The following is a 27,815-nucleotide window of genomic DNA, read 5'->3' on the forward strand; positions in this document are numbered from 1 at the left end:
ATTGATAGATATGATTACTTTTGGCCATATCGAAATCCTTTATTGACACTAGTTTGTAGCCCCAGTGGCCTAATGGATAAGGCACTGGCCTTCTAAGCCAGGGATTGTGGGTTCGAGTCCCACCTGGGGTGGTATAATCCTCAACAAAAACACTCTCAAACACATCTATAAAATCTCTAGAGTCTTCTGACTTCATTCAACACTACAGGGACACGCAAGATGGTTATCAATTGTTCAATCGTTGTGCCCCAGAGCAAGTAGTTCACTAAATGTGTTTTGACGCCATCAGCAGTATTTTCTCCTGCTTCACCTACTGCCTACATCCACTCTGATGGAGATGGTGAAAACATCCAGTCTTTCTTTGTGGACAAAGTCATTAAGGTGAGATCTTCCATCTGTCCTTCAGCGCTATCTCAGCCTCTTCCGACTCCTACCCTTCCCCTCATCCTAAGCATCTTTGTCCCTGTTTCTTCACCTGAGCCATCCAAACTAGTTTACATTATGAAGACTTCTGCACGCCCCCTCGACATCTTACCCTCTTCTTTTTTTAAAAACACTTTTCTGTCTATCTGTCCCAGTGTGGTCTCTCTGGTTTCTGGTCAGGTCCCTGCTTATTTCAAGAAAGCTGTAATCCAACCGCTTCTTATAAAAACGAGTCCTGCTCCATCTCTCAAAAGCAGCTTAAGAGAAATCTCTAAGCTTCCGTTCATCTCCACGATCTCGGAAAAGGCTGTGGCTAAACACCTCACAGCTGCTCTTGATGAACGCAACATCTACAGTAGTTTCCAGTAAGGTTTTATTTTATATCCCATTCTACTGAAGCAGCTCTTCTTAGTTCTCTAATGACCTTCTGACATACAGACATGCAGGGGACTGTTCTAGTCTGGTTCTGCTGGACCTAACTGCAGTCTTTGACACTGTTGATTATCATCTGCTACTGGATAAGCTGAGAGACTGGGAAGGCCTGTCAGAAACTGTTCGAGAGTGGTTCTCTTATCTGTCTGAGCGTTCCTTCTCTGTAGCCATCGCCAAGTTTTGGTCTTTCAGAACCTCTCTCACCAAAAGATGTCTCACAGGGTTGTGTTCTGAGGCCTGTGATTTTCAGGCTCTATCTGTTGTCTCTTAAACACATCCTGAGGTTTTTTTTAAAGGAATATTCTACCGTCTTTATGCAGATGACATCCGACGGTATATCTCCTTTAAGCCCCATGAGATGTCTAAGCTGCAGCTGTTACTACACACCTGCTCAGACTCTATTAGAACCTGGATGGCTGGGAACTTTCTACAGCAGAATGACGATAAGACGAAGATCCTCATCTGTGCCGCAGACAAGCTGGTTCACGAAGTCACAGCCTCTCTAGATCAAATTGCTTCTCGCACCAAACCCTTTGTTAAGAATCCCATTGTGACGTTTGACCCAGCTCTCACCCAGGATTCTCATGTCAGGTTTCTTGTTGGCTCTTCTTTCTTTCATCTCAGGAGCATTAAACGCCGGTTTAATTAACCAACATTTTTAGTGTACAGCGCCTTGTTTGGTTGTAATGCCTTGTGAATGCGCTTTATAAATAAAATGGGATTGGATTGGATTGAAGCATTGCTAAACTTAGTCCATTTCTATCATGCTCTGAACTTGAGATGGTTTTCCCAACCTTCATCTCCTCATGCTTAGGCTACTGCAACTCGCTTTTCACTTGTCTTAGCAAAACCTTCCTGATCAGTTTACAGGTGGTTCAGAATGCCTGTGCTCGTCTTCTGACCAAATGGTCAAAAGACACCCACATCAGATATTGGCAGGTATTATGGTTTTAGTGATGTTTTCTAGGTGCAGTTGTTGCATTAACGGGCAGCAGTGGCTCAGTAGGTTGGGTAGGTTGATGACCTTTGGGCACATAAAGATCGTGTATGATTTAAAATTAAGAGCCCCAGTGGCCTAATGGATAAGGCACTGGCCTCCTAAGCCAGGGATTGTGGGTTCAAGTCCCATCTGGGGTGGCATATACCTGTTATAGTGATGTTTTCTGCCTCACGTTGTTTCATGAAGCAAACGTTTTGCGTACTTTTTATCACGTCACCTCATTGATAGATATGATTACTTTTGGCCATATCGAAATCCTTTATTGACACTAGTTTGTAGCCCCAGTGGCCTAATGGATAAGGCACTGGCCTTCTAAGCCAGGGATTGTGGGTTCGAGTCCCACCTGGGGTGGTATAATGCTCAACAAAACCACTCTCAAACACATCTATAAAATCTCTAGAGTCTTCTGACTTCCTTCAACACTACAGGGACACGCAAGATGGTTATCAATTGTTCAATCGTTGTGCCCCAGAGCAAGTAGTTCACTAAGTGTGTTTTGACGCCATCAGCAGTATTTTCTCCTGCTTCACCTACTGCCTACATCCACTCTGATGGAGATGGTGAAAACATCCAGTCTTTCTTTGTGGACAAAGTCATTAAGGTGAGATCTTCCATCTGTCCTTCAGCGCTATCTCAGCCTCTTCCGACTACTACCCTTCCCCTCATCCTAAGCATCTTTGTCCCTGTTTCTTCACCTGAGCCATCCAAACTAGTTTACATTATGAAGACTTCTGCACGCCCCCTCGACATCTTACCCTCTTCTTTTTTTAAAAACACTTTTCTGTCTATCTGTCCCAGTGTGGTCTCTCTGGTTTCTGGTCAGGTCCCTGCTTATTTCAAGAAAGCTGTAATCCAACCGCTTCTTATAAAAACGAGTCCTGCTCCATCTCTCAAAAGCAGCTTCAGAGAAATCTCTAAGCTTCCGTTCATCTCCACGATCTCGGAAAAGGCTGTGGCTAAACACCTCACAGCTGCTCTTGATGAACGCAACATCTACAGTAGTTTCCAGTAAGGTTTTATTTTATATCCCATTCTACTGAAACAGCTCTTCTTAGTTCTCTAATGACCTTCTGACATACAGACATGCAGGGGACTGTTCTAGTCTGGTTCTGCTGGACCTAACTGCAGTCTTTGACACTGTTGATTATCATCTGCTACTGGATAAGCTGAGAGACTGGGAAGGCCTGTCAGAAACTGTTCGAGAGTGGTTCTCTTATCTGTCTGAGCGTTCCTTCTCTGTAGCCATCGCCAAGTTTTGGTCCTCCAGAACCTCTCTCACCAAAAGATGTCTCACAGGGTTGTGTTCTGAGGCCTGTGATTTTCAGGCTCTATCTGTTGTCTCTTAAACACATCCTGAGGTTTTTTTAAAGGAATATTCTACCGTCTTTATGCAGATGACATCCGACGGTACATCTCCTTTAAGCCCCATGAGATGTCTAAGCTGCAGCTGTTACTACACACCTGCTCAGACTCTATTAGAACCTGGATGGCTGGGAACTTTCTACAGCAGAATGACGATAAGACGAAGATCCTCATCTGTGCCGCAGACAAGCTGGTTCCCGAAGTCACAGCCTCTCTAGATCAAATTGCTTCTCGCACCAAACCCTTTGTTAAGAATCCCATTGTGACGTTTGACCCAGCTCTCACCCAGGATTCTCATGTCAGGTTTCTTGTTGGCTCTTCTTTCTTTCATCTCAGGAGCATTAAACGCCGGTTTAATTAACCAACATTTTTAGTGTACAGCGCCTTGTTTGGTTGTAATGCCTTGTGAATGCGCTTTATAAATAAAATGGGATTGGATTGAAGCATTGCTAAACTTAGTCCATTTCTATCATGCTCTGAACTTGAGATGGTTTTCCCAACCTTCATCTCCTCATGCTTAGGCTACTGCAACTCGCTTTTCACTTGTCTTAGCAAAACCTTCCTGATCAGTTTACAGGTGGTTCAGAATGCCTGTGCTCGTCTTCTGACCAAATGGTCAAAAGACACCCACATCAGATATTGGCAGGTATTATGGTTTTAGTGATGTTGTCTGGATGCAGTTGTTGCATTAACGGGCAGCAGTGGCTCAGTAGGTAGGGTAGGTTGATGACCTTTGGGCACATAAAAATCGTGTATGATTTTGAGCCCCAGTGGCCTAATGGATAAGGCACTGGCCTCCTAAGCCAGGGATTGTGGGTTCAAGTCCCATCTGGGGTGGCAGATACCTGTTATAGTGATGTTTTCTGCCTCACGTTGTTTCATGAAGCAAACGTTTTGCGTACTTTTTATCACGTCACCTCATTGATAGATATGATTACTTTTGGCCATATCGAAATCCTTTATTGACACAAGTTTGTAGCCCCAGTCGCCTAATGGATAAGGCACTGGCCTTCTAAGCCAGGGATTGTGGGTTCGAGTCCCACCTGGGGTGGTATAATGCTCAACAAAAACACTCTCAAACACATCTATAAAATCTCTAGAGTCTTCTGACTTCCTTCAACACTACAGGGACACGCAAGATGGTTATCAATTGTTCAATCGTTGTGCCCCAGAGCAAGTAGTTCACTAAATGTGTTTTGACGCCATCAGCAGTATTTTCTCCTGCTTCACCTACTGCCTACATCCACTCTGATGGAGATGGTGAAAACATCCAGTCTTTCTTTGTGGACAAAGTCATTAAGGTGAGATCTTCCATCTGTCCTTCAGCGCTATCTCAGCCTCATCCGACTCCTACCCTTCCCCTCATCCTAAGCATCTTTGTCCCTGTTTCTTCACCTGAGCCATCCAAACTAGTTTACATTATGAAGACTTCTGCACGCCCCCTCGACATCTTACCCTCTTCTTTTTTTAAAAACACTTTTCTGTCTATCTGTCCCAGTGTGGTCTCTCTGGTTTCTGGTCAGGTCCCTGCTTATTTCAAGAAAGCTGTAATCCAACCGCTTCTTATAAAAACGAGTCCTGCTCCATCTCTCAAAAGCAGCTTCAGAGAAATCTCTAAGCTTCCGTTCATCTCCACGATCTCGGAAAAGGCTGTGGCTAAACACCTCACAGCTGCTCTTGATGAACGCAACATCTACAGTAGTTTCCAGTAAGGTTTTATTTTATATCCCATTCTACTGAAACAGCTCTTCTTAGTTCTCTAATGACCTTCTGACATACAGACATGCAGGGGACTGTTCTAGTCTGGTTCTGCTGGACCTAACTGCAGTCTTTGACACTGTTGATTATCATCTGCTACTGGATAAGCTGAGAGACTGGGAAGGCCTGTCAGAAACTGTTCGAGAGTGGTTCTCTTATCTGTCTGAGCGTTCCTTCTCTGTAGCCATCACCAAGTTTTGGTCCTCCACAACCTCTCTCACCAAAAGATGTTTCGCAGGGTTGTGTTCTGAGGCCTGTGATTTTCATGCTCTATCTGTTGTCTCTTAAACGCATCCTGAGGTGTTTTTTAAAGGAATATTCTACCGTCTTTATGCAGATGACATCCGACGGTACATCTCCTTTAAGCCCCATGAGATGTCTAAGCTGCAGCTGTTACTACACACCTGCTCAGACTCTATTAGAACCTGGATGGCTGAGAACTTTCTACAGCAGAATGACGATAAGACGAAGATCCTCATCTGTGCCGCAGACAAGCTGGTTCCCGAAGTCACAGCCTCTCTAGATCAAATTGCTTCTCGCACCAAACCCTTTGTTAAGAATCCCATTGTGACGTTTGACCCAGCTCTCACCCAGGATTCTCATGTCAGGTTTCTTGTTGGCTCTTCTTTCTTTCATCTCAGGAGCATTAAACGCCGGTTTAATTAACCAACATTTTTAGTGTACAGCGCCTTGTTTGGTTGTAATGCCTTGTGAATGCGCTTTATAAATAAAATGGGATTGGATTGAAGCATTGCTAAACTTAGTCCATTTCTATCATGCTCTGAACTTGAGATGGTTTTCCCAACCTTCATCTCCTCATGCTTAGGCTACTGCAACTCGCTTTTCACTTGTCTTAGCAAAACCTTCCTGATCAGTTTACAGGTGGTTCAGAATGCCTGTGCTCGGCTTCTGACCAAATGGTCAAAAGACACCCACATCAGATATTGGCAGGTATTATGGTTTTAGTGATGTTGTCTGGATGCAGTTGTTGCATTAACGGGCAGCAGTGGCTCAGTAGGTAGGGTAGGTTGATGACCTTTGGGCACATAAAGATCGTGTATGATTTAAAATTACGAGCCCCAGTGGCCTAATGGATAAGGCACTGTCATCCTAAGCCAGGGATTGTGGGTTCAAGTCCCATCTGGGGTGGTATATACCTGTTATAGTGATTTTTTCTGCCTCACGTTGTTTCATGAAGCAAACGTTTTGCGTACTTTTTATCACGTCACCTCATTGATAGATATGATGACTTTTGGCCTTATCAAAATCCTTTATTGACACAGGTTTGTACCCCCAGTGGCCTAATGGATAAGGCACTGGCCTTCTAAGCCAGGGATTGTAGGTTCGAGTCCCACCTGGGGTGGTATAATGCTCAACAAAACCTCTCTCAAACACATCTATAAAATCTCTAGAGTCTTCTGACTTCCTTCAACACTACAGGGACATGCAAGATGGTTATCAATTGTTCAATCGTTGTGCCCCAGAGCAAGTAGTTCACTAAGTGTGTTTTGACGCCATCAGCAGTATTTTCTCCTGCTTCACCTACTGCCTACATCCACTCTGATGGAGATGGTGAAAACATCCAGTCTTTCTTTGTGGACAAAGTCATTAAGGTGAGATCTTCCATCTGTCCTTCAGCGCTATCTCAGCCTCTTCCGACTCCTACCCTTCCCCTCATCCTAAGCATCTTTGTCCCTGTTTCTTCACCTGAGCCATCCAAACTAGTTTACATTATGAAGACTTCTGCACGCCCCCTCGACATCTTACCCTCTTCTTTGTTTAAAAACACTTTTCTGTCTATCTGTCCCAGTGTGGTCTCTCTGGTTTCTGGTCAGGTCCCTGCTTATTTCAAGAAAGCTGTAATCCAACCACTTCTTATAAAAACGAGTCCTGCTCCAGCTCTCAAAAGCAACTTCAGAGCAATCTCTAAGCTTCCGTTCATCTCCACGATCTCGGAAAAGGCTGTGGCTAAACACCTCACAGCTGCTCTTGATGAACGCAACATCTACAGTAGTTTCCAGGAAGGTTTTATTTTATAGCCCTTTCTACTGAAACAGCTCTTCTTAGTTCTCTAATGACCTTCTGACTTACAGACATGCAGGGGACTGTTTAGTCTGGTTCTGCTGGACCTAACTGCAGTTTTTGACACTGTTGACTATCATCTGCTACTGGATAAGCTGAGAGACTGGGAAGGCCTGTCAGAAACTGTTCGAGAGTGGTTCTCTTATCTGTCTGAGCGTTCCTTCTCTGTAGCCATCGCCAAGTTTTGGTCCTCCACAACCTCTCTCACCAAAAGATGTCTCACAGGGTTGTGTTCTGAGGCCTGTGATTTTCAGGCTCTATCTGTTGTCTCTTAAACACATCCTGAGGTTTTTTTTAAAGGAATATTCTACCGTCTTTATGCAGATGACATCCGACGGTACATCTCCTTTAAGCCCCATGAGATGTCTAAGCTGCAGCTGTTACTACACACCTGCTCAGACTCTATTAGAACCTGGATGGCTGGGAACTTTCTACAGCAGAATGACGATAAGACGAAGATCCTCATCTGTGCCGCAGACAAGCTGGTTCCCGAAGTCACAGCCTCTCTAGATCAAATTGCTTCTCGCACCAAACCCTTTGTTAAGAATCCCATTGTGACGTTTGACCCAGCTCTCACCCAGGATTCTCATGTCAGGTTTCTTGTTGGCTCTTGTTTCTTTCATCTCAGGAGCATTAAACGCCGGTTTAATTAACCAACATTTTTAGTGTACAGCGCCTTGTTTGGTTGTAATGCCTTGTGAATGCGCTTTATAAATAAAATGGGATTGGATTGAAGCATTGCTAAACTTAGTCCATTTCTATCATGCTCTGAACTTGAGATGGTTTTCCCAAACTTCATCTCCTCATGCTTAGGCTACTGCAACTCGCTTTTCACTTGTCTTAGCAAAACCTTCCTGATCAGTTTACAGGTGGTTCAGAATGCCTGTGCTCGGCTTCTGACCAAATGGTCAAAAGACACCCACATCAGATATTGGCAGGTATTATGGTTTTAGTGATGTTGTCTGGATGCAGTTGTTGCATTAACGGGCAGCAGTGGCTCAGTAGGTTGGGTAGGTTGATGACCTTTGGGCACATAAAGATCGTGTATGATTTAAAATTACGAGCCCCAGTGGCCTAATGGATAAGGCACTGTCCTCCTAAGCCAGGGATTGTGGGTTCAAGTCCCATCTGGGATGGCATATACCTGTTATAGTGATGTTTTCTGCCTCACATTGTTTCATGAAGCAAACGTTTTGCATACTTTTTATCACGTCACCTCACTGATAGATATGATGACTTTTGGCCATATCGAAATCCTTTATTGACACAGGTTTGTAGCCCCAGTGGCCTAATGGATAAGGCACTGGCCTTCTAAGCCAGGGATTGTAGGTTCGAGTCCCACCTGGGGTGGTATAATGCTCAACAAAACCACTCTCAAACACATCTATAAAATCTCTAGAGTCTTCTGACTTCCTTCAACACTACAGGGACACGCAAGATGGTTACCAATTGTTCAATCGTTGTGCCCCAGAGCAAGTAGTTCACTAAGTGTGTTTTGACGCCATCAGCAGTATTTTCTCCTGCTTCACCTACTGCCTACATCCACTCTGATGGAGATGGTGAAAACATCCAGTCTTTCTTTGTGGACAAAGTCATTAAGGTGAGATCTTCCATCTGTCCTTCAGCGCTATCTCAGCCTCTTCCGACTCCTACCCTTCCCCTCATCCAAAGCATCTTTGTCCCTGTATCTTCACCTGAGCCATCCAAACTAGTTTACATTATGAAGACTTCTGCAGGCCCCTCGACATCTTACCCTCTTCTTTGTTTAAAAACACTTTTCTGTCTATCTGTCCCAGTGTGGTCTCTCTGGTTTCTGGTCAGGTCCCTGCTTATTTCAAGAAAGCTGTAATCCAACCGCTTCTTATAAAAACGAGTCCTGCTCCAGCTCTCAAAAGATACTTCAGAGCAATCTCTAAGCTTCCGTTCATCTCCAAGATCTCGGAAAAGGCTGTGGCTAAACACCTCACAGCTGCTCTTGATGAACGCAACATCTACAGTAGTTTCCAGTAAGGTTTTATTTTATATCCCATTCTACTGAAACAGCTCTTCTTAGTTCTCTAATGACCTTCTGACTTACAGACATGCAGGGGACTGTTTAGTCTGGTTCGGCTGGACCTAACTGCAGTTTTTGACACTGTTGACTATCATCTGCTACTGGATAAGCTGAGAGACTGGGAAGGCCTGTCAGAAACTGTTCGAGAGTGGTTCTCTTATCTGTCTGAGCGTTCCTTCTCTGTAGCCATCGCCAAGTTTTGGTCCTCCAGAACCTCTCTCACCAAAAGATGTCTCACAGGGTTGTGTTCTGAGGCCTGTGATTTTCAGGCTCTATCTGTTGTCTCTTAAACACATCCTGAGGTTTTTTTTAAAGGAATATTCTACCGTCTTTATGCAGATGACATCCGACGGTACATCTCCTTTAAGCCCCATGAGATGTCTAAGCTGCAGCTGTTACTACACACCTGCTCAGACTCTATTAGAACCTGGATGGCTGGGAACTTTCTACAGCAGAATGACGATAAGACGAAGATCCTCATCTGTGCCGCAGACAAGCTGGTTCCCGAAGTCACAGCCTCTCTAGATCAAATTGCTTCTCGCACCAAACCCTTTGTTAAGAATCCCATTGTGACGTTTGACCCAGCTCTCACCCAGGATTCTCATGTCAGGTTTCTTGTTGGCTCTTCTTTCTTTCATCTCAGGAGCATTAAACGCCGGTTTAATTAACCAACATTTTTAGTGTACAGCGCCTTGTTTGGTTGTAATGCCTTGTGAATGCGCTTTATAAATAAAATGGGATTGGATTGAAGCATTGCTAAACTTAGTCCATTTCTATCATGCTCTGAACTTGAGATGGTTTTCCCAACCTTCATCTCCTCATGCTTAGGCTACTGCAACTCGCTTTTCACTTGTCTTAGCAAAACCTTCCTGATCAGTTTACAGGTGGTTCAGAATGCCTGTGCTCGGCTTCTGACCAAATGGTCAAAAGACACCCACATCAGATATTGGCAGGTATTATGGTTTTAGTGATGTTGTCTGGATGCAGTTGTTGCATTAACGGGCAGCAGTGGCTCAGTAGGTTGGGTAGATTGATGACCTTTGGGCACATAAAGATCGTGTATGATTTAAAATTACGAGCCCCAGTGGCCTAATGGATAAGGCACTGTCCTCCTAAGCCAGGGATTGTGGGTTCAAGTCCCATCTGGGGTGGCATATACCTGTTATAGTGATGTTTTCTGCCTCACGTTGTTTCATGAAGCAAACGTTTTGCGTACTTTTTATCACGTCACCTCATTGATAGATATGATGACTTTTGGCCATATCGAAATCCTTTATTGACACAGGTTTGTACCCCCAGTGGCCTAATGGATAAGGCACTGGCCTTCTAAGCCAGGGATTGTAGGTTCGAGTCCCACCTGGGGTGGTATAATGCTCAACAAAACCACTCTCAAACACATCTATAAAATCTCTAGAGTCTTCTGACTTCCTTCAACACTACAGGGACATGCAAGATGGTTATCAATTGTTCAATCGTTGTGCCCCAGAGCAAGTAGTTCACTAAGTGTGTTTTGACGCCATCAGCAGTATTTTCTCCTGCTTCACCTACTGCCTACATCCACTCTGATGGAGATGGTGAAAACATCCAGTCTTTCTTTGTGGACAAAGTCATTAAGGTGAGATCTTCCATCTGTCCTTCAGCGCTATCTCAGCCTCTTCCGACTCCTACCCTTCCCCTCATCCTAAGCATCTTTGTCCCTGTTTCTTCACCTGAGCCATCCAAACTAGTTTACATTATGAAGACTTCTGCACGCCCCCTCGACATCTTACCCTCTTCTTTTTTTAAAAACACTTTTCTGTCTATCTGTCCCAGTGTGGTCTCTCTGGTTTCTGGTCAGGTCCCTGCTTATTTCAAGAAAGCTGTAATCCAACCGCTTCTTATAAAAACGAGTCCTGCTCCAGCTCTCAAAAGCAGCTTCAGAGAAATCTCTAAGCTTCCGTTCATCTCCACGATCTCGGAAAAGGCTGTGGCTAAACACCTCACAGCTGCTCTTGATGAACGCAACATCTACAGTAGTTTCCAGTAAGGTTTTATTTTATATCCCATTCTACTGAAACAGCTCTTCTTAGTTCTCTAATGACCTTCTGACATACAGACATGCAGGGGACTGTTCTAGTCTGGTTCTGCTGGACCTAACTGCAGTCTTTGACACTGTTGATTATCATCTGCTACTGGATAAGCTGAGAGACTGGGAAGGCCTGTCAGAAACTGTTCGAGAGTGGTTCTCTTATCTGTCTGAGCGTTCCTTCTCTGTAGCCATCGCCAAGTTTTGGTCCTCCAGAACCTCTCTCACCAAAAGATGTCTCACAGGGTTGTGTTCTGAGGCCTGTGATTTTCAGGCTCTATCTGTTGTCTCTTAAACACATCCTGAGGTTTTTTTTAAAGGAATATTCTACCGTCTTTATGCAGATGACATCCGACGGTACATCTCCTTTAAGCCCCATGAGATGTCTAAGCTGCAGCTGTTACTACACACCTGCTCAGACTCTATTAGAACCTGGATGGCTGGGAACTTTCTACAGCAGAATGACGATAAGACGAAGATCCTCATCTGTGCCGCAGACAAGCTGGTTCCCGAAGTCACAGCCTCTCTAGATCAAATTGCTTCTCGCACCAAACCCTTTGTTAAGAATCCCATTGTGACGTTTGACCCAGCTCTCACCCAGGATTCTCATGTCAGGTTTCTTGTTGGCTCTTCTTTCTTTCATCTCAGGAGCATTAAACGCCGGTTTAATTAACCAACATTTTTAGTGTACAGCACCTTTTTTGGTTGTAATGCCTTGTGAATGCGCTTTATAAATAAAATGGGATTGGATTGAAGCATTGCTAAACTTAGTCCATTTCTATCATGCTCTGAACTTGAGATGGTTTTCCCAACCTTCATCTCCTCATGCTTAGGCTACTGCAACTCGCTTTTCACTTGTCTTAGCAAAACCTTCCTGATCAGTTTACAGGTGGTTCAGAATGCCTGTGCTCGGCTTCTGACCAAATGGTCAAAAGACACCCACATCAGATATTGGCAGGTATTATGGTTTTAGTGATGTTGTCTGGATGCAGTTGTTGCATTAACGGGCAGCAGTGGCTCAGTAGGTAGGGTAGGTTGATGACCTTTGGGCACATAAAGATCGTGTATGATTTAAAATTACGAGCCCCAGTGGCCTAATGGATAAGGCACTGGCCTCCTAAGCCAGGTATTGTGGGTTCAAGTCCCATCTGGGGTGGCATATACCTGTTATAGTGATGTTTTCTGCCTCACGTTGTTTCATGAAGCAAACGTTTTGCATACTTTTTATCACGTCACCTCATTGATAGATATGATTACTTTTGGCCATATCAAAATCCTTTATTGACACAAGTTTGTAGCCCCAGTGGCCTAATGGATAAGGCACTGGCCTTCTAAGCCAGGGATTGTGGGTTTGAGTCCCACCTGGGGTGGTATAATGCTCAACAAAACCACTCTCAAACACATCTATAAAATCTCTAGAATCTTCTGACTTCCTTCAACACTACAGGGACACGCAAGATGGTTATCAATTGTTCAATCGTTGTGCCCCAGAGCAAGTAGTTCACTAAGTGTGTTTTGACGCCATCAGCAGTATTTTCTCCTGCTTCACCTACTCCCTACATCCACTCTGATGGAGATGGTGAAAACATCCAGTCTTTCTTTGTGGACAAAGTCATTAAGGTGAGATCTTCCATCTGTCCTTCAGCGCTATCTCAGCCTCTTCCGACTCCTACCCTTCCCCTCATCCTAAGCATCTTTGTCCCTGTTTCTTCACCTGAGCCATCCAAACTAGTTTACATTATGAAGACTTCTGCACGCCCCCTCGACATCTTACCCTCTTCTTTTTTTAAAAACACTTTTCTGTCTATCTGTCCCAGTGTGGTCTCTCTGGTTTCTGGTCAGGTCCCTGCTTATTTCAAGAAAGCTGTAATCCAACCGCTTCTTATAAAAACGAGTCCTGCTCCATCTCTCAAAAGCAGCTTCAGAGAAATCTCTAAGCTTCCGTTCATCTCCACGATCTCGGAAAAGGCTGTGGCTAAACACCTCACAGCTGCTCTTGATGAACGCAACATCTACAGTAGTTTCCAGTAAGGTTTTATTTTATATCCCATTCTACTGAAACAGCTCTTCTTAGTTCTCTAATGACCTTCTGACATACAGACATGCAGGGGACTGTTCTAGTCTGGTTCTGCTGGACCTAACTGCAGTCTTTGACACTGTTGATTATCATCTGCTACTGGATAAGCTGAGAGACTGGGAAGGCCTGCCAGAAACTGTTCGAGAGTGGTTCTCTTATCTGTCTGAGCGTTCCTTCTCTGTAGCCATCGCCAAGTTTTGGTCCTCCAGAACCTCTCTCACCAAAAGATGTCTCACAGGGTTGTGTTCTGAGGCCTGTGATTTTCAGGCTCTATCTGTTGTCTCTTAAACACATCCTGAGGTTTTTTTTAAAGGAATATTCTACCGTCTTTATGCAGATGACATCCGACGGTACATCTCCTTTAAGCCCCATGAGATGTCTAAGCTGCAGCTGTTACTACACACCTGCTCAGACTCTATTAGAACCTGGATGGCTGGGAACTTTCTACAGCAGAATGACGATAAGACGAAGATCCTCATCTGTGCCGCAGACAAGCTGGTTCCCGAAGTCACAGCCTCTCTAGATCAAATTGCTTCTCGCACCAAACCCTTTGTTAAGAATCCCATTGTGACGTTTGACCCAGCTCTCACCCAGGATTCTCATGTCAGGTTTCTTGTTGGCTCTTCTTTCTTTCATCTCAGGAGCATTAAACGCCGGTTTAATTAACGAACATTTTTAGTGTACAGCACCTTTTTTGGTTGTAATGCCTTGTGAATGCGCTTTATAAATAAAATGGGATTGGATTGAAGCATTGCTAAACTTAGTCCATTTCTATCATGCTCTGAACTTGAGATGGTTTTCCCAACCTTCATCTCCTCATGCTTAGGCTACTGCAACTCGCTTTTCACTTGTCTTAGCAAAACCTTCCTGATCAGTTTACAGGTGGTTCAGAATGCCTGTGCTCGGCTTCTGACCAAATGGTCAAAAGACACCCACATCAGATATTGGCAGGTATTATGGTTTTAGTGATGTTGTCTGGATGCAGTTGTTGCATTAACGGGCAGCAGTGGCTCAGTAGGTAGGGTGGGTTGATGACCTTTGGCCACATAAAGATCGTGTATGATTTCAAATTATGTAGCCCCAGTGGCCTAATGGATAAGGCACTGGCCTCCTAAGCCAGGGATTGTGGGTTTAAGTCCCATCTGGGGTGGCATATACCTGTTATAGTGATGTTTTCTGCCTCACGTTGTTTCATGAAGCAAACGTTTTGCGTACTTTTTATCACGTCACCTCATTGATAGATATGATGACTTTTGGCCATATCGAAATCCTTTATTGACACAAGTTTGTAGCCCCAGTGGCCTAATGGATAAGGCACTGGCCTTCTAAGCCAGGGATTGTGGGTTCGAGTCCCACCTGGGGTGGTATAATGCTCAACAAAACCACTCTCAAACACATCTATAAAATCTCTAGAGCCTTCTGACTTCCTTCAACACTACAGGGACACGCAAGATGGTTATCAATTGTTCAATTGTTGTGCCCCAGAGCAAGTAGTTCACTAAGTGTGTTTTGACGCCATCAGCAGTATTTTCTCCTGCTTCACCTACTGCCTACATCCACTCTGATGGAGATGGTGAAAACATCCAGTCTTTCTTTGTGGACAGTCATTAAGGTGAGATCTTCCATCTGTCCTTCAGCGCTATCTCAGCCTCTTCCGACTCCTACCCGTCCCCTCATCCTAAGCATCTTTGTCCCTGTTTCTTCACCTGAGCCATCCAAACTAGTTTACATTATGAAGACTTCTGCACGCCCCCTCGACATCTTACCCTCTTCTTTTTTTAAAACACTTTTCTGTCTATCTGTCCCAGTGTGGTCTCTCTGGTTTCTGGTCAGGTCCCTGCTTATTTCAAGAAAGCTGTAATCCAACCGCTTCTTATAAAAACGAGTCCTGCTCCAGCTCTCAAAAGCAACTTCAGAGCAATCTCTAAGCTTCCGTTCATCTCCAAGATCTCGGAAAAGGCTGTGGCTAAACACCTCACAGCTGCTCTTGATGAACGCAACATCTACAGTAGTTAGTTTCCAGTAAGGTTTTATTTTATATCCCATTCTACTGAAACAGCTCTTCTTAGTTCTCTAATGACCTTCTGACTTACAGACATGCAGGGGACTGTTTAGTCTGGTTCTGCTGGACCTAACAGCAGTTTTTGACACTGTTGACTATCATCTGCTACTGGATAAGCTGAGAGACTGGGAAGGCCTGTCAGAAACTGTTCGAGAGTGGTTCTCTTATCTGTCTGAGCGTTCCTTCTCTGTAGCCATCGCCAAGTTTTGGTCCTCCAGAACCTCTCTCACCAAAAGATGTCTCACAGGGTTGTGTTCTGAGGCCTGTGGTTTTCAGGCTCTATCTGTTGTCTCTTAAACACATCCTGAGTTTTTTTTAAAGGAATATTCTACCGTCTTTATGCAGATGACATCCGACGGTACATCTCCTTTAAGCCCCATGAGATGTCTAAGCTGCAGCTGTTACTACACACCTGCTCAGACTCTATTAGAACCTGGATGGCTGGGAACTTTCTACAGCAGAATGACGATAAGACGAAGATCCTCATCTGTGCCGCAGACAAGCTGGTTCCCGAAGTCACAGCCTCTCTAGATCAAATTGCTTCTCGCACCAAACCCTTTGTTAAGAATCCCATTGTGACGTTTGACCCAGCTCTCACCCAGGATTCTCATGTCAGGTTTCTTGTTGGCTCTTCTTTCTTTCATCTCAGGAGCATTAAACGCCGGTTTAATTAACCAACATTTTTAGTGTACAGCGCCTTGTTTGGTTGTAATGCCTTGTGAATGCGCTTTACAAATAAAATGGGATTGGATTGAAGCATTGCTAAACTTAGTCCATTTCTATCATGCTCTGAACTTGAGATGGTTTTCCCAACCTTCATCTCCTCATGCTTAGGCTACTGCAACTCGCTTTTCACTTGTCTTAGCAAAACCTTCCTGATCAGTTTACAGGTGGTTCAGAATGCCTGTGCTCGGCTTCTGACCAAATGGTCAAAAGACACCCACATCAGATATTGGCAGGTATTATGGTTTTAGTGATGTTGTCTGGATGCAGTTGTTGCATTAACGGGCAGCAGTGGCTCAGTAGGTTGGGTAGGTTGATGACCTTTGGGCACATAAAGATCGTGTATGATTTAAAATTACGAGCCCCAGTGGCCTAATGGATAAGGCACTGGCCTCCTAAGCCAGGGATTGTGGGTTCAAGTCCCATCTGGGGTGGCATATACCTGTTATAGTGATGTTTTCTGCCTCACGTTGTTTCATGAAGCAAACGTTTTGCGTACTTTTTATCACGTCACCTCATTGATAGATATGATTACTTTTGGCCATATCGAAATCCTTTATTGACACAAGTTTGTAGCCCCAGTGGCCTAATGGATAAGGCACTGGCCTTCTAAGCCAGGGATTGTGGGTTCGAGTCCCACCTGGGGTGGTATAATGCTCAACAAAAACACTCTCAAACACATCTATAAAATCTCTAGAGTCTTCTGACTTACTTCAACACTACAGGGACACGCAAGATGGTTATCAATTGTTCAATCATTGTGCCCCAGAGCAAGTAGTTCACTAAATGTGTTTTGACACCATCAGCAGTATTTTCTCCTGCTTCACCTACTGCCTACATCCACTCTGATGGAGATGGTGAAAACATCCAGTCTTTCTTTGTGGACAAAGTCATTAAGGTGAGATCTTCCATCTGTCCTTCAGCGCTATCTCAGCCTCTTCCGACTCCTACCCTTCCCCTCATCCTAAGCATCTTTGTCCCTGTTTCTTCACCTGAGCCATCCAAACTAGTTTACATTATGAAGACTTCTGCACGCCCCCTCGACATCTTACCCACTTCTTTTTTTAAAAACACTTTTCTGTCTATCTGTCCCAGTGTGGTCTCTCTGGTTTCTGGTCAGGTCCCTGCTTATTTCAAGAAAGCTGTAATCCAACCGCTTCTTATAAAAACGAGTCCTGCTCCATCTCTCAAAAGCAGCTTCAGAGAAATCTCTAAGCTTCCGTTCATCTCCACGATCTCGGAAAAGGCTGTGGCTAAACACCTCACAGCTGCTCTTGATGAACGCAACATCTACAGTAGTTTCCAGTAAGGTTTTATTTTATATCCCATTCTACTGAAACAGCTCTTCTTAGTTCTCTAATGACCTTCTGACATACAGACATGCAGGGGACTGATCTAGTCTGGTTCTGCTGGACCTAACTGCAGTCTTTGACACTGTTGATTATCATCTGCTACTCGATAAGCTGAGAGACTGGGAAGGCCTGTCAGAAACTGTTCGAGAGTGGTTCTCTTATCTGTCTGAGCGTTCCTTCTCTGTAGCCATCACCAAGTTTTGGTCCTCCACAACCTCTCTCACCAAAAGATGTTTCACAGGGTTGTGTTCTGAGGCCTGTGATTTTCATGCTCTATCTGTTGTCTCTTAAACGCATCCTGAGGTTTTTTTTAAAGGAATTTTCTACCGTCTTTATGCAGATGACATCCGACGGTACATCTCCTTTAAGCCCCATGAGATGTCTAAGCTGCAGCTGTTACTACACACCTGCTCAGACTCTATTAGAACCTGGATGGCTGGGAACTTTCTACAGCAGAATGACGATAAGACGAAGATCCTCATCTGTGCCGCAGACAAGCTGGTTCCCGAAGTCACAGCCTCTCTAGATCAAATTGCTTCTCGCACCAAACCCTTTGTTAAGAATCCCATTGTGACTTTTGACCCAGCTCTCACCCAGGATTCTCATGTCAGGTTTCTTGTTGGCTCTTCTTTCTTTCATCTCAGGAGCATTAAACGCCGGTTTAATTAACCAACATTTTTAGTGTACAGCGCCTTGTTTGGTTGTAATGCCTTGTGAATGCGCTTTATAAATAAAATGGGATTGGATTGGATTGGAGCATTGCTAAACTTAGTCCATTTCTATCATGCTCTGAACTTGAGATGGTTTTCCCAACCGTCATCTCCTCATGCTTAGACTACTGCAACTCGCTTTTCACTTGTCTTAGCAAAACCTTCCTGATCAGTTTGCAGGTGGTTCAGAATGCCTGTGCTCGTCTTCTGACCAAATGGTCAAAAGACACCCACATCAGATATTGGCAGGTATTATGGTTTTAGTGATGTTTTCTGGATGCAGTTGTTGCATTAACGGGCAGCAGTGGCTCAGTAGGTAGGGTGGGTTGATGACCTTTGGCCACATAAAGATCGTGTATGATTTCAAATTATGTAGCCCCAGTGGCCTAATGGATAAGGCACTGGCCTCCTAAGCCAGGGATTGTGGGTTTAAGTCCCATCTGGGGTGGCATATACCTCTTATAGTGATGTTTTCTGCCTCACGTTGTTTCATGAAGCAAACGTTTTGCGTACTTTTTATCACGTCACCTCATTGATAGATATGATGACTTTTGGCCATATCGAAATCCTTCATGGACAAAAGTTTGTAGCCCCAGTGGCCTAATGGATAAGGCACTGGCCTTCTAAGCCAGGGATTGTGGGTTTGATTCCCACCTGTGGTGCTTTTATGCTCAACAAAACCACTCTCAAACACATCTATAAAATCTCTAGAGTCTTCTGACTTCCTTCAACACTGCAGGGACACGCAAGATGGTTATCAGTTGTTCAAATGCAGTGCCCCAGAGAAAGTAGTTACACTAAGTGTGTTTTGACGCCATCAGCAGTATTTTCTCCTGCTTCACCTACTGCCTACATCCACTCTGATGGAGATGGTGAAAACATCCAGTCTTTCTTTGTGGACAGTCATTAAGGTGAGATCTTCCATCTGTCCTTCAGCGCTATCTCAGCCTCTTCCGACTCCTACCCTTCCCCTCATCCTAAGCATCTTTGTCCCTGTTTCTTCACCTGAGCCATCCAAACTAGTTTACATTATGAAGACTTCTGCACGCCCCCTCGACATCTTACCCTCTTCTTTTTTTAAAACACTTTTCTGTCTATCTGTCCCAGTGTGGTCTCTCTGGTTTCTGGTCAGGTCCCTGCTTATTTCAAGAAAGCTGTAATCCAACCGCTTCTTATAAAAACGAGTCCTGCTCCAGCTCTCAAAAGCAACTTCAGAGCAATCTCTAAGCTTCCGTTCATCTCCAAGATCTCGGAAAAGGCTGTGGCTAAACACCTCACAGCTGCTCTTGATGAACGCAACATCTACAGTAGTTTCCAGTAAGGTTTTATTTTATATCCCATTCTACTGAAACAGCTCTTCTTAGTTCTCTAATGACCTTCTGACTTACAGACATGCAGGGGACTGTTTAGTCTGGTTCTGCTGGACCTAACAGCAGTTTTTGACACTGTTGACTATCATCTGCTACTGGATAAGCTGAGAGACTGGGAAGGCCTGTCAGAAACTGTTCGAGAGTGGTTCTCTTATCTGTCTGAGCGTTCCTTCTCTGTAGCCATCGCCAAGTTTTGGTCCTCCAGAACCTCTCTCACCAAAAGATGTCTCACAGGGTTGTGTTCTGAGGCCTGTGATTTTCAGGCTCTATCTGTTGTCTCTTAAACACATCCTGAGTTTTTTTTAAAGGAATATTCTACCGTCTTTATGCAGATGACATCCGACGGTACATCTCCTTTAAGCCCCATGAGATGTCTAAGCTGCAGCTGTTACTACACACCTGCTCAGACTCTATTAGAACCTGGATGGCTGGGAACTTTCTACAGCAGAATGACGATAAGACGAAGATCCTCATCTGTGCCGCAGACAAGCTGGTTCCCGAAGTCACAGCCTCTCTAGATCAAATTGCTTCTCGCACCAAACCCTTTGTTAAGAATCCCATTGTGACGTTTGACCCAGCTCTCACCCAGGATTCTCATGTCAGGTTTCTTGTTGGCTCTTCTTTCTTTCATCTCAGGAGCATTAAACGCCGGTTTAATTAACCAACATTTTTAGTGTACAGCGCCTTGTTTGGTTGTAATGCCTTGTGAATGCGCTTTACAAATAAAATGGGATTGGATTGAAGCATTGCTAAACTTAGTCCATTTCTATCATGCTCTGAACTTGAGATGGTTTTCCCAACCTTCATCTCCTCATGCTTAGGCTACTGCAACTCGCTTTTCACTTGTCTTAGCAAAACCTTCCTGATCAGTTTACAGGTGGTTCAGAATGCCTGTGCTCGTCTTCTGACCAAATGGTCAAAAGACACCCACATCAGATATTTGCAGGTATTATGGTTTTAGTGATGTTTTCTGGATGCAGTTGTTGCATTAACGGGCAGCAGTGGCTCAGTAGGTAGGGTGGGTTGATGACCTTTGGCCACATAAAGATCGTGTATGATTTCAAATTATGTAGCCCCAGTGGCCTAATGGATAAGGCACTGGCCTCCTAAGCCAGGGATTGTGGGTTTAAGTCCCATCTGGGGTGGCATATACCTGTTATAGTGATGTTTTCTGCCTCACGTTGTTTCATGAAGCAAACGTTTTGCGTACTTTTTATCACGTCACCTCATTGATAGATATGATGACTTTTGGCCATATCGAAATCCTTTATTGACACAAGTTTGTAGCCCCAGTGGCCTAATGGATAAGGCACTGGCCTTCTAAGCCAGGGATTGTGGGTTCGAGTCCCACCTGGGGTGGTATAATGCTCAACAAAACCACTCTCAAACACATCTATAAAATCTCTAGAGCCTTCTGACTTCCTTCAACACTACAGGGACACGCAAGATGGTTATCAATTGTTCAATTGTTGTGCCCCAGAGCAAGTAGTTCACTAAGTGTGTTTTGACGCCATCAGCAGTATTTTCTCCTGCTTCACCTACTGCCTACATCCACTCTGATGGAGATGGTGAAAACATCCAGTCTTTCTTTGTGGACAGTCATTAAGGTGAGATCTTCCATCTGTCCTTCAGCGCTATCTCAGCCTCTTCCGACTCCTACCCTTCCCCTCATCCTAAGCATCTTTGTCCCTGTTTCTTCACCTGAGCCATCCAAACTAGTTTACATTATGAAGACTTCTGCACGCCCCCTCGACATCTTACCCTCTTCTTTTTTTAAAACACTTTTCTGTCTATCTGTCCCAGTGTGGTCTCTCTGGTTTCTGGTCAGGTCCCTGCTTATTTCAAGAAAGCTGTAATCCAACCGCTTCTTATAAAAACGAGTCCTGCTCCAGCTCTCAAAAGCAACTTCAGAGCAATCTCTAAGCTTCCGTTCATCTCCAAGATCTCGGAAAAGGCTGTGGCTAAACACCTCACAGCTGCTCTTGATGAACGCAACATCTACAGTAGTTTCCAGTAAGGTTTTATTTTATATCCCATTCTACTGAAACAGCTCTTCTTAGTTCTCTAATGACCTTCTGACATACAGACATGCAGGGGACTGTTCTAGTCTGGTTCTGCTGGACCTAACTGCAGTCTTTGACACTGTTGATTATCATCTGCTACTGGATAAGCTGAGAGACTGGGAAGGCCTGTCAGAAACTGTTCGAGAGTGGTTCTCTTATCTGTCTGAGCGTTCCTTCTCTGTAGCCATCGCCAAGTTTTGGTCTTTCAGAACCTCTCTCACCAAAAGATGTCTCACAGGGTTGTGTTCTGAGGCCTGTGATTTTCAGGCTCTATCTGTTGTCTCTTAAACACATCCTGAGGTTTTTTTTAAAGGAATATTCTACCGTCTTTATGCAGATGACATCCGACGGTATATCTCCTTTAAGCCCCATGAGATGTCTAAGCTGCAGCTGTTACTACACACCTGCTCAGACTCTATTAGAACCTGGATGGCTGGGAACTTTCTACAGCAGAATGACGATAAGACGAAGATCCTCATCTGTGCCGCAGACAAGCTGGTTCACGAAGTCACAGCCTCTCTAGATCAAATTGCTTCTCGCACCAAACCCTTTGTTAAGAATCCCATTGTGACGTTTGACCCAGCTCTCACCCAGGATTCTCATGTCAGGTTTCTTGTTGGCTCTTCTTTCTTTCATCTCAGGAGCATTAAACGCCGGTTTAATTAACCAACATTTTTAGTGTACAGCGCCTTGTTTGGTTGTAATGCCTTGTGAATGCGCTTTATAAATAAAATGGGATTGGATTGGATTGAAGCATTGCTAAACTTAGTCCATTTCTATCATGCTCTGAACTTGAGATGGTTTTCCCAACCTTCATCTCCTCATGCTTAGGCTACTGCAACTTGCTTTTCACTTGTCTTAGCAAAACCTTCCTGATCAGTTTACAGGTGGTTCAGAATGCCTGTGCTCGTCTTCTGACCAAATGGTCAAAAGACACCCACATCAGATATTGGCAGGTATTATGGTTTTAGTGATGTTTTCTGGATGCAGTTGTTGCATTAACGGGCAGCAGTGGCTCAGTAGGTTGGGTAGGTTGATGACCTTTGGGCACATAAAGATCGTGTATGATTTAAAATTACGAGCCCCAGTGACCTAATGGATAAGGCACTGGCCTCCTAAGCCAGGGATTGTGGGTTCAAGTCCCATCTGGGGTGGCATATACCTGTTATAGTGATGTTTTCTGCCTCACGTTGTTTCATGAAGCAAACGTTTTGCGTACTTTTTATCACGTCACCTCATTGATAGATATGATTACTTTTGGCCATATCGAAATCCTTTATTGACACTAGTTTGTAGCCCCAGTGGCCTAATGGATAAGGCACTGGCCTTCTAAGCCAGGGATTGTGGGTTCGAGTCCCACCTGGGGTGGTATAATGCTCAACAAAACCACTCTCAAACACATCTATAAAATCTCTAGAGCCTTCTGACTTCCTTCAACACTACAGGGACACGCAAGATGGTTATCAATTGTTCAATCGTTGTGCCCCAGAGCAAGTAGTTCACTAAGTGTGTTTTGACGCCATCAGCAGTATTTTCTCCTGCTTCACCTACTGCCTACATCCACTCTGATGGAGATGGTGAAAACATCCAGTCTTTCTTTGTGGACAAAGTCATTAAGGTGAGATCTTCCATCTGTCCTTCAGCGCTATCTCAGCCTCTTCCGACTACTACCCTTCCCCTCATCCTAAGCATCTTTGTCCCTGTTTCTTCACCTGAGCCATCCAAACTAGTTTACATTATGAAGACTTCTGCACGCCCCCTCGACATCTTACCCTCTTCTTTTTTTAAAAACACTTTTCTGTCTATCTGTCCCAGTGTGGTCTCTCTGGTTTCTGGTCAGGTCCCTGCTTATTTCAAGAAAGCTGTAATCCAACCGCTTCTTATAAAAACGAGTCCTGCTCCATCTCTCAAAAGCAGCTTCAGAGAAATCTCTAAGCTTCCGTTCATCTCCACGATCTCGGAAAAGGCTGTGGCTAAACACCTCACAGCTGCTCTTGATGAACGCAACATCTACAGTAGTTTCCAGTAAGGTTTTATTTTATATCCCATTCTACTGAAACAGCTCTTCTTAGTTCTCTAATGACCTTCTGACATACAGACATGCAGGGGACTGTTCTAGTCTGGTTCTGCTGGACCTAACTGCAGTCTTTGACACTGTTGATTATCATCTGCTACTGGATAAGCTGAGAGACTGGGAAGGCCTGTCAGAAACTGTTCGAGAGTGGTTCTCTTATCTGTCTGAGCGTTCCTTCTCTGTAGCCATCGCCAAGTTTTGGTCCTCCAGAACCTCTCTCACCAAAAGATGTCTCACAGGGTTGTGTTCTGAGGCCTGTGATTTTCAGGCTCTATCTGTTGTCTCTTAAACACATCCTGAGGTTTTTTTAAAGGAATATTCTACCGTCTTTATGCAGATGACATCCGACGGTACATCTCCTTTAAGCCCCATGAGATGTCTAAGCTGCAGCTGTTACTACACACCTGCTCAGACTCTATTAGAACCTGGATGGCTGGGAACTTTCTACAGCAGAATGACGATAAGACGAAGATCCTCATCTGTGCCGCAGACAAGCTGGTTCCCGAAGTCACAGCCTCTCTAGATCAAATTGCTTCTCGCACCAAACCCTTTGTTAAGAATCCCATTGTGACGTTTGACCCAGCTCTCACCCAGGATTCTCATGTCAGGTTTCTTGTTGGCTCTTCTTTCTTTCATCTCAGGAGCATTAAACGCCGGTTTAATTAACCAACATTTTTAGTGTACAGCGCCTTGTTTGGTTGTAATGCCTTGTGAATGCGCTTTATAAATAAAATGGGATTGGATTGAAGCATTGCTAAACTTAGTCCATTTCTATCATGCTCTGAACTTGAGATGGTTTTCCCAACCTTCATCTCCTCATGCTTAGGCTACTGCAACTCGCTTTTCACTTGTCTTAGCAAAACCTTCCTGATCAGTTTACAGGTGGTTCAGAATGCCTGTGCTCGTCTTCTGACCAAATGGTCAAAAGACACCCACATCAGATATTGGCAGGTATTATGGTTTTAGTGATGTTGTCTGGATGCAGTTGTTGCATTAACGGGCAGCAGTGGCTCAGTAGGTTGGGTAGATTGATGACCTTTGGGCACATAAAGATCGTGTATGATTTAAAATTACGAGCCCCAGTGGCCTAATGGATAAGGCACTGTCCTCCTAAGCCAGGGATTGTGGGTTCAAGTCCCATCTGGGGTGGCATATACCTGTTATAGTGATGTTTTCTGCCTCACGTTGTTTCATGAAGCAAACGTTTTGCGTACTTTTTATCACGTCACCTCATTGATAGATATGATGACTTTTGGCCATATCGAAATCCTTTATTGACACAGGTTTGTACCCCCAGTGGCCTAATGGATAAGGCACTGGCCTTCTAAGCCAGGGATTGTAGGTTCGAGTCCCACCTGGGGTGGTATAATGCTCAACAAAACCACTCTCAAACACATCTATAAAATCTCTAGAGTCTTCTGACTTCCTTCAACACTACAGGGACACGCAAGATGGTTATCAATTGTTCAATCGTTGTGCCCCAGAGCAAGTAGTTCACTAAGTGTGTTTTGACGCCATCAGCAGTATTTTCTCCTGCTTCACCTACTGCCTACATCCACTCTGATGGAGATGGTGAAAACATCCAGTCTTTCTTTGTGGACAAAGTCATTAAGGTGAGATCTTCCATCTGTCCTTCAGCGCTATCTCAGCCTCTTCCGACTCCTACCCTTCCCCTCATCCTAAGCATCTTTGTCCCTGTTTCTTCACCTGAGCCATCCAAACTAGTTTACATTATGAAGACTTCTGCACGCCCCCTCGACATCTTACCCTCTTCTTTGTTTAAAAACACTTTTCTGTCTATCTGTCCCAGTGTGGTCTCTCTGGTTTCTGGTCAGGTCCCTGCTTATTTCAAGAAAGCTGTAATCCAACCGCTTCTTATAAAAACGAGTCCTGCTCCAGCTCTCAAAAGCAACTTCAGAGCAATCTCTAAGCTTCCGTTCATCTCCAAGATCTCGGAAAAGGCTGTGGCTAAACACCTCACAGCTGCTCTTGATGAACGCAACATCTACAGTAGTTTCCAGAAAGGTTTTATTTTATAGCCCATTCTACTGAAACAGCTCTTCTTAGTTCTCTAATGACCTTCTGACTTACAGACATGCAGGGGACTGTTTAGTCTGGTTCTGCTGGACCTAACTGCAGTTTTTGACACTGTTGACTATCATCTGCTACTGGATAAGCTGAGAGACTGGGAAGGCCTGTCAGAAACTGTTCGAGAGTGGTTATCTTATCTGTCTGAGCGTTCCTTCTCTGTAGCCATCGCCAAGTTTTGGTCCTCCAGAACCTCTCTCACCAAAAGATGTCTCACAGGGTTGTGTTCTGAGGCCTGTGATTTTCAGGCTCTATCTGTTGTCTCTTAAACACATCCTGAGGTTTTTTTTAAAGGAATATTCTACCGTCTTTATGCAGATGACATCCGACGGTACATCTCCTTTAAGCCCCATGAGATGTCTAAGCTGCAGCTGTTACTACACACCTGCTCAGACTCTATTAGAACCTGGATGGCTGGGAACTTTCTACAGCAGAATGACGATAAGACGAAGATCCTCATCTGTGCCGCAGACAAGCTGGTTCCCGAAGTCACAGCCTCTCTAGATCAAATTGCTTCTCGCACCAAACCCTTTGTTAAGAATCCCATTGTGACGTTTGACCCAGCTCTCACCCAGGATTCTCATGTCAGGTTTCTTGTTGGCTCTTCTTTCTTTCATCTCAGGAGCATTAAACGCCGGTTTAATTAACCAACATTTTTAGTGTACAGCGCCTTGTTTGGTTGTAATGCCTTGTGAATGCGCTTTATAAATAAAATGGGATTGGATTGAAGCATTGCTAAACTTAGTCCATTTCTATCATGCTCTGAACTTGAGATGGTTTTCCCAACCTTCATCTCCTCATGCTTAGGCTACTGCAACTCGCTTTTCACTTGTCTTAGCAAAACCTTCCTGATCAGTTTACAGGTGGTTCAGAATGCCTGTGCTCGGCTTCTGACCAAATGGTCAAAAGACACCCACATCAGATATTGGCAGGTATTATGGTTTTAGTGATGTTGTCTGGATGCAGTTGTTGCATTAACGGGCAGCAGTGGCTCAGTAGGTAGGGTGGGTTGATGACCTTTGGGCACATAAAGATCGTGTATGATTTAAAATTACGAGCCCCAGTGGCCTAATGGATAAGGCACTGTTCTCCTAAGCCAGGGATTGTGGGTTCAAGTCCCATCTGGGGTGGCATATACCTGTTATAGTGATGTTTTCTGCCTCACGTTGTTTCATGAAGCAAACGTTTTGCGTACTTTTTATCACGTCACCTCATTGATAGATATGATTACTTTTGGCCATATCAAAATCCTTTATTGACACAGGTTTGTACCCCCAGTGGCCTAATGGATAAGGCACTGGCCTTCTAAGCCAGGGATTGTAGGTTCGAGTCCCACCTGGGGTGGTATAATGCTCAACAAAACCACTCTCAAACACATCTATAAAATCTCTAGAGTCTTCTGACTTCCTTCAACACTACAGGGACACGCAAGATGGTTATCAATTGTTCAATCGTTGTGCCCCAGAGCAAGTAGTTCACTAAGTGTGTTTTGATGCCATCAGCAGTATTTTCTCCTGCTTCACCTACTGCCTACATCCACTCTGATGGAGATGGTGAAAACATCCAGTCTTTCTTTGTGGACAAAGTCATTAAGGTGAGATCTTCCATCTGTCCTTCAGCGCTATCTCAGCCTCTTCCGACTCCTACCCTTCCCCTCATCCTAAGCATCTTTGTCCCTGTTTCTTCACCTGAGCCATCCAAACTAGTTTACATTATGAAGACTTCTGCACGCCCCCTCGACATCTTACCCTCTTCTTTGTTTAAAAACACTTTTCTGTCTATCTGTCCCAGTGTGGTCTCTCTGGTTTCTGGTCAGGTCCCTGCTTATTTCAAGAAAGCTGTAATCCAACCGCTTCTTATAAAAACGAGTCCTGCTCCAGCTCTCAACAGCAACTTCAGAGCAATCTCTAAGCTTCCGTTCATCTCCAAGATCTCGGAAAAGGCTGTGGCTAAACACCTCACAGCTGCTCTTGATGAACGCAACATCTACAGTAGTTTCCAGTAAGGTTTTATTTTATATCCCATTCTACTGAAACAGCTCTTCTTAGTTCTCTAATGACCTTCTGACTTACAGACATGCAGGGGACTGTTTAGTCTGGTTCTGATGGACCTAACTGCAGT

The 27,815-nt window shown here is 44.3% G+C and overlaps 1 protein-coding gene and 24 non-coding genes across 27 annotated transcripts in view; 24 read left to right on the top strand and 1 right to left on the bottom strand.

The window, feature by feature from the left end:
* atp7b (ATPase copper transporting beta) overlaps window positions 1-27,815 on the bottom strand; it is a 272,095-nt gene that overhangs the window by 170,350 nt on the left and 73,930 nt on the right. The gene's annotated exons all lie outside the window — the stretch shown is intronic.
* Window positions 59-131, top strand: trnar-ucu (transfer RNA arginine (anticodon UCU)). Its single transcript has one exon. It is a non-coding gene; the product is annotated as a tRNA-Arg (tRNA).
* Window positions 1,920-1,992, top strand: trnar-ccu (transfer RNA arginine (anticodon CCU)). Its single transcript has one exon. It is a non-coding gene; the product is annotated as a tRNA-Arg (tRNA).
* trnar-ucu (transfer RNA arginine (anticodon UCU)) lies at window positions 2,134-2,206 on the top strand. The gene has a single exon. It is a non-coding gene; the product is annotated as a tRNA-Arg (tRNA).
* trnar-ccu (transfer RNA arginine (anticodon CCU)) lies at window positions 3,982-4,054 on the top strand. Its single transcript has one exon. It is a non-coding gene; the product is annotated as a tRNA-Arg (tRNA).
* Window positions 4,196-4,268, top strand: trnar-ucu (transfer RNA arginine (anticodon UCU)). The gene has a single exon. It is a non-coding gene; the product is annotated as a tRNA-Arg (tRNA).
* Window positions 6,265-6,338, top strand: trnar-ucu (transfer RNA arginine (anticodon UCU)). Its single transcript has one exon. It is a non-coding gene; the product is annotated as a tRNA-Arg (tRNA).
* trnar-ucu (transfer RNA arginine (anticodon UCU)) lies at window positions 8,335-8,407 on the top strand. The gene has a single exon. It is a non-coding gene; the product is annotated as a tRNA-Arg (tRNA).
* Window positions 10,189-10,261, top strand: trnar-ccu (transfer RNA arginine (anticodon CCU)). The gene has a single exon. It is a non-coding gene; the product is annotated as a tRNA-Arg (tRNA).
* trnar-ucu (transfer RNA arginine (anticodon UCU)) lies at window positions 10,402-10,475 on the top strand. The gene has a single exon. It is a non-coding gene; the product is annotated as a tRNA-Arg (tRNA).
* Window positions 12,259-12,331, top strand: trnar-ccu (transfer RNA arginine (anticodon CCU)). Its single transcript has one exon. It is a non-coding gene; the product is annotated as a tRNA-Arg (tRNA).
* On the top strand, window positions 12,473-12,545 carry trnar-ucu (transfer RNA arginine (anticodon UCU)). The gene has a single exon. It is a non-coding gene; the product is annotated as a tRNA-Arg (tRNA).
* Window positions 14,330-14,402, top strand: trnar-ccu (transfer RNA arginine (anticodon CCU)). The gene has a single exon. It is a non-coding gene; the product is annotated as a tRNA-Arg (tRNA).
* Window positions 14,544-14,616, top strand: trnar-ucu (transfer RNA arginine (anticodon UCU)). Its single transcript has one exon. It is a non-coding gene; the product is annotated as a tRNA-Arg (tRNA).
* On the top strand, window positions 16,399-16,471 carry trnar-ccu (transfer RNA arginine (anticodon CCU)). The gene has a single exon. It is a non-coding gene; the product is annotated as a tRNA-Arg (tRNA).
* trnar-ucu (transfer RNA arginine (anticodon UCU)) lies at window positions 16,613-16,685 on the top strand. The gene has a single exon. It is a non-coding gene; the product is annotated as a tRNA-Arg (tRNA).
* Window positions 18,475-18,547, top strand: trnar-ccu (transfer RNA arginine (anticodon CCU)). Its single transcript has one exon. It is a non-coding gene; the product is annotated as a tRNA-Arg (tRNA).
* On the top strand, window positions 18,689-18,761 carry trnar-ucu (transfer RNA arginine (anticodon UCU)). The gene has a single exon. It is a non-coding gene; the product is annotated as a tRNA-Arg (tRNA).
* Window positions 20,542-20,614, top strand: trnar-ccu (transfer RNA arginine (anticodon CCU)). The gene has a single exon. It is a non-coding gene; the product is annotated as a tRNA-Arg (tRNA).
* trnar-ucu (transfer RNA arginine (anticodon UCU)) lies at window positions 20,756-20,828 on the top strand. Its single transcript has one exon. It is a non-coding gene; the product is annotated as a tRNA-Arg (tRNA).
* Window positions 22,614-22,686, top strand: trnar-ccu (transfer RNA arginine (anticodon CCU)). The gene has a single exon. It is a non-coding gene; the product is annotated as a tRNA-Arg (tRNA).
* On the top strand, window positions 22,828-22,900 carry trnar-ucu (transfer RNA arginine (anticodon UCU)). The gene has a single exon. It is a non-coding gene; the product is annotated as a tRNA-Arg (tRNA).
* trnar-ccu (transfer RNA arginine (anticodon CCU)) lies at window positions 24,683-24,755 on the top strand. Its single transcript has one exon. It is a non-coding gene; the product is annotated as a tRNA-Arg (tRNA).
* Window positions 24,896-24,969, top strand: trnar-ucu (transfer RNA arginine (anticodon UCU)). Its single transcript has one exon. It is a non-coding gene; the product is annotated as a tRNA-Arg (tRNA).
* On the top strand, window positions 26,965-27,038 carry trnar-ucu (transfer RNA arginine (anticodon UCU)). The gene has a single exon. It is a non-coding gene; the product is annotated as a tRNA-Arg (tRNA).

This window comes from Nothobranchius furzeri, chromosome 1 (genome assembly GCF_043380555.1).
Source record: "Nothobranchius furzeri strain GRZ-AD chromosome 1, NfurGRZ-RIMD1, whole genome shotgun sequence".
Classification (NCBI taxonomy): Eukaryota; Metazoa; Chordata; class Actinopteri; order Cyprinodontiformes; family Nothobranchiidae; genus Nothobranchius; species Nothobranchius furzeri.